The sequence below is a fragment of the Dipodomys spectabilis genome, unplaced genomic scaffold (assembly GCF_019054845.1).
Source record: "Dipodomys spectabilis isolate Male_0828 unplaced genomic scaffold, ASM1905484v1 ptg000430l, whole genome shotgun sequence".
NCBI lineage: Eukaryota > Metazoa > Chordata > Mammalia > Rodentia > Heteromyidae > Dipodomys > Dipodomys spectabilis.
This window is the reverse complement of record NW_024871107.1, coordinates 1079275-1085377: the sequence shown is the minus strand read 5'-3', so window position 1 is coordinate 1085377 and position 6103 is coordinate 1079275.

Below are 6103 nucleotides of genomic sequence, written 5' to 3'. Positions count from 1 at the left end.
TATTTCTATTTAGAGTTATTTTTATAATTATAAAATGTCTGCAATTGTGTCCTGTGAGTTTTCCTCAGTGCCTACCACGAAATGGACTAGGGGAGTCCTCATACCACCAAAGGCTGAGTTTCTGAATAAACACTCACTTCTCTGAGGACAGTAAGTACTTGTAAGCATTTTGGGAATAAACTGGATTATAAAATGAAAAACAAAAACATTGGTACTAAGATGTAGCTCAGCAGTGAAATAGTTGCCTAAAGAACATAAGACCCTGGAGGAAAAGTTTCCTAAAGCTTAGAATGTTACAATTTTGTATGAACAAACTTCTTTCTTTTTTTTTTTTTTTTGTCGGTGGTGGGGCTTGAACTCTGGGATTGGGCATTATCCCTGCACTCTTCAGCTCTTTGCGAGAACTTTACAGCGTGAGCCACATTGCCACTTGTGGTTTTCTAGAGGTTTATTGGAAGTAAGAGTCTCCTGGACTTTCCTACCCAGGCTTGCCTTGAACCGCCATCCTCAGATCTCAGTCTCCTGAGTAACTAGGATTTTAGGTGTGAGCCACTGATGCCTGGTGCGTGAACAAACATTTTAAGATTGATTCTAAAGAAAGAAACTTCGAACATACTTTTGTACAAATAATTTATTGGAGGTAAGAGTCTCCATTAGTGCCATGGTTAAGGCACTAATTCAGAAGTATTTTTTCATTGGCTAGTTTCTTAGTTTATTTATATATATACATTATTAACTTATATATACACATTATTAAAAACATAGCTTTGAAGTGTACCTAAGAACATATGTGCTCATGTAAAATTATACAAATGCACAAGCTTGATATTTTTTTCAGTTTGTTGGTACCATAAATTAGGTGGGGTTTGTGTACTGTTGTTTTGTTCTCTGTTTTTGGAGGGTTTCTCTCCCCTTTATCCCCCTACCCCCCTTTCCCCACACTTGAACTCAGCTTGCTCTTACTTGGCTTAGTTGTTCGTAGCTGATTTTCTACCACTTCAGCCATACCTGTAGACTGGCTTTTTGCCAGTTAATTGGAGATGTCATCTCTCAGGCTTTTCTGCCTGGATTGGCTTTGAAACTTCGTCTTCTAGTTCTCACCTCCTGAGTAGTTGGGATTACAGATGTGAGCCACTGGGGTGCCTAGGGATAAATTAATTTGGTTGATGTATTCTTTCTGTTTTTCTAAGCATGGGATGATCTACTATAGTATTTCAATGAATGTCCTGGGTCTGAAGTAAGGTATATAATATATATGCAAATCTCTATAGTTCTAATGAGATGTAATCAATTCAATACATGTTATAAGTGTAATAATAGTCAATAAAATAATGAATGAATAATACAAAAAATAAAATGAATACACTCAAAGAAAATTGCAATAAACATAAGTATGTAGATATTAATCATTATTTCAAATGTGGATGAATATTACATTAACAGTGCTAGGGATTGAATTCAGGCCTAGGGAACAGGCCTGAATTGCTTGTCTTCCAAGAGGGTGAGTTTCCCCATCCCCACCACCCCCAGGGAATTAGAGTTACCCAGACTCTGAGTTCAATTCCCAGGCCTGGCAGAAAAAAAGGGCACGAATTCCAAACCAGGGAGCTTCATTAGTATTGTATGTATGCATATATGTATGTATGTATTTATGTATGTATGTATATAAATATAAATATATATACATATATATATATATATATATTTATATATATATATATATATATCTCATGGGACTTGAACTCTGACCTTGAGAGCTGTCCTTGTGCTCTTCATCTCAAGGCGAGCGCTATAATGCTTGAGCCACAGCACCACTTCTGGTTTTCTAGTAGTTTATTGGAGATAAGTGTCTCACAGACTTTCCTGCCCGAGGGCTTTGAACTGTGATGTTCAGATCTCAGCGTCCTGAATTGCTAAGGTTACAGGCATGAACCATAGCTGGTGCCAGGCTATTTTTAATATTTTTAAATTATTTATTTATGTTTTTATTTTTTGCTCAGCATGAGGCTTGAACTGATATCATGGCAACTCTGCCTCAGCTAACATCACCCTAGGCTGGGATGGTGCAGCCTCTGGACACACAGCCCATCCTGGGATACTAGGCCTCAGGGGCTGACAGGAAAACAAAATAAAAATGGCACCAAAAAAGCCAGGAACCACCCACAGATGGCAGTTTCTTGGTTTTCCTTCCTTGCATGGTGACCATCCTGGGTCCAAATAACACTGCTGCAACCTGTAGGTCATCTGGCATTGCTGAAGGCTGACAGGCTGTCAGCTAAGCCATAGGCCAACCTGCACACCTAGGCCCTGAGTTTGAATCCCAGTCATGCTACTTACAAAGGGCTGGAGAGCCTAAGAAACTATTGTTTGTCCATAGGAACACCAGAGAAATGTGATCAATGTCATGGTTGGATGAGTAGTTCATCAATCAGTCTAGTATAAATTTAGACCCAATAATCACAGAACACAGATTGATTTTAATTCATAGTTTATTATGCATTAAAAGAATACTATTCATTAAATGGAGTCCTCACTAAAGACCTGAGAATCTGTATGAACATAGTATATGTCATTTAATTCCACATAGACATCACTGGCAGTATCAAAATATCTAAATATGTTTTACCTGCATACCATCATCTGCATAGAAAGGTACTGCTATTTTGGCCAAACCTGTGGCTCCATCCTAGGTCCTGGGATCCATTTGGCAGCTGAATGGACTAGAGGCTGCCATGCTGACATTCACCCATTCATGAATTGGGACTTCTTGGCCCTCAGTTCAGGTACCAGCATTGCCAAAAATTTCATCTCGGAGTAAGATTCCAAGTGAGACACCTGTTTTCCATTTCTGTGCAAATGCTGGGTGTCAGGTATGGTGTACATAATATGTGTGCAAAGCTACATGTTATGGAATAGATTGGAAAAAATGTAATAAATGATATAGGCGTACTCACAGTCCATAAAATAAAGGTTAATTCAATCAATCAATAATAATATATCACTCCAACAAACACGATACAGACTGAATATATAGATGTAAATATAAATCACATATTTAAAATGTCTATAAATGTTACATTTTTCGGGCTGGTGCTTGAATTCAGGCCTAGGAAAGAGTTGAGAAGTTCATGCATGATTCACATAGGAAATGATAGGCAAGACCTCTGGCACAACAATTATTTTTCATTAAGACTTCACGAAATATGACAATAATAATTACATTCAGGAAATCGAGGCATTGGGAAAGATCCAAGAATTGGTAGTCACGTGGCAGATAGAATTCCAACAAAGCTTGCCACATCTTCTCTATACAAGTAGGTATTTATTAGCATACTAGCTTCAGCTTTTGACTGGATGAATATGGTGCACAAACCCCACCCCGGAGCTCAATATCAGGTCCTGGGTAGGGCCTAGATACTTAATAGCTCAAAGATGGTGTGCTCATATGGACCCATTAGAAAGTTAGGCCTGCTAGGCCTGGAGTTCAACTCCCAGAAATGCCAAAAGGTTCATCCTGATGTGAGAAACTAATCCTTACAGCTGTTTTCCTGTCCTGTGAAAGTCCTGGGCCTCATCAAGGATGGAGAATGCTATATAAGCAATTCCATAGCCACGGGAATAGGTTGTCATCCATGGCAGCACAGATATACATGCCACCATACTCAATAAAATACAAAATAACTACATTGAAAGCAAGATGCATACCACACCTGTATATAAATAAAGATCCTATGTTTAAAAGAGGTAGGCTTGATATTTTGTCCACTGCTGGGGCTTCAAATCAGGCCCTGGACCAGGCCTCACATTCTAGTCTTCAGGGATGATGAGCTTCCCCTTCCCCCACAGTGCAACGGGGTTACCCAGATCTGAGTTCAAATCCCAAGCCTGACAAAAGATTCATCCTGATGTCAGAAGCCAGTCTTTACACCTGTTTTCCTCTCCTATGGAAGTCCTGGGTCTCAGCTAGGATGGAGAATGAAAGCATAGGCAACCCTATAACCATGGGAAGAGGTCATCATACATGTCAGCAGAGTTATACCTGTCACCATACTCAGTAAAAAACACAATACCTCCATGTATTAGACACAAAATAAGGAGAAGGATTGCACCGAACGTAAGATGCTATCCACACATATATGTCAATACATATCCTATGTTTCAATTATGAATTTATGCCTGTTTATGACTTAGCTCCTTAGTTACTCACAGGCCGGTGCCCTCACCTTGACTCTTTCGCCAATTGGGCCTGCTAGGCTCTCAGTTCAAATCCCAACACTGCCAAAACATGAATCCTGATGTAAGAAGCCCATTGATCCACCTGTTTTCCTGTCCGGAGAATGTCCTGAGTCTCAGCTAGGATGGAGAAGGTGTAGGAAACTCTATAAATATGGGAATAGGTTGCCATCCATGTCAGCACAGTTATATCTGTCATCATATGCAATAAAATACAAAATGCATCCCTGACTAAGACACACAATAAAAAGAACAACTACACTGAAAACATGATGCATTCCACACATGTATGTGAATAGAGATCCTATGTGTAACATAGGTGGGCATATGATTTTTGCCTGAGCTGGGGCTTCAATTCAGGCCCTGGGACCAGGCCTGACTTTGTAGTCTTCAACGATAATGAGCTTCTCCTTCCTCCACAGTGCAACAGAATTCCCCAGACCTGAATTCACATCCCAGCTCTGGCAGTAAAATTCTTAGCTAGGGTGCTTCATTCATCATTTTTCAATTTTTTTAATATTTTTTTGCCAGACTTGGGGTTTGAACTCAAGTTGTGGCAACTCTGCCTCAGGTCTGATCATCCTAGGCTGCAGCCTCTGGACCCACAGCCCATCCTCGGATCCTAGGACCCCAGGGTTTGTAGGAAAAAATAAAAAGCTGGAGGAGAAAAAAGCGGCGGGAAGTTCCACCTGGCGCTTTTAGATTTATTTTCATTTGAATGTTGACCATGGTGAGACTGAATCCGGTGGACTGCAGATTGAAGGTGACCTGGTGTGGCTGAAGGCCTGCTGGCTATCGGGGGAGCCACAGGACGACCGGGCAATGGAGGCCCCGATGTCGAATCCTGGTCAGCCATCCTACATTGAGGGAATGGCAGGAGTTCCTGAGATACTCAATTCCTGACCTAGGAAGAGCCGTGAAATATGATCAATCTCTTCCTTGAATGAGTAGTTCCTGAGGATTCGAGTAGGAAATGATAGTCAAGACTCATGGGGTATCGATTATTTTTAGTGAAGAATTGATGAAGTGTGACCATAATCATCACAGACATTAAATAGAGGCATTGGGGAAGATCCAAGAATCTGTAGTCACAGGGTAGATTGGATTCCATCATAGGTCACCATCTCTCCCACTCTATACAGATAGGTACTTATTTGCTTACTACCTTCAGCTTATGAATGGATGACTATTGTGCTTCCCCTGCCTTACCCCTGGGACTCGATCTCAGGTCCTGGGAATGGCCTAGCTCCTTAGTGGCTCACAGGCTGGTGTGCTTACCCATTTGCCTATTGGGCCTGCTAGGTGCTAAGTTCAGATCCCAGCATTGCCAAAATATTCATCCTGTCAGAAGCTAGACGTTGCACCTGTTTTCCTTTCCTGTGTGAGTCCTGGGTTTCAGCTAGGATGGAGAATGCATAGGCCACCCTGTGGCCATGGGAAAAGGTTGTCATCCATGTCAGCCCAGTTACACCTGTCATATATACTCAAGAACATACATAATACATCCATGAATGGCATGCAAAATAGAGAGGATAACTACGCTCAATTCATGAGGCAGTCCACACATGGATGTGAATATACATCCCATGTTTCAATGATGCATTGAGGACTCTTGTGGCCTCCCTGGGGCTTGATCTCAGCTCCTGGGAACAGCCAAGCTCCTTAGTGGCTGACAGGCTGGTTTGTTCATGTGTACCCATTGGGCAGTTGGGCCTCCTAGGCCCCGAGTTCGAATCACAGCACTTCCAAAAATTCACCCTGATGTGAGAAACCATTCGGTGCACCTGTTGTTCTGTGCTGTGCAAGTTCTGGGTCGCAGCTAGGATGGAAAATGCATAGGCAACTCTATACTAATGAGAATAGCTTGTTA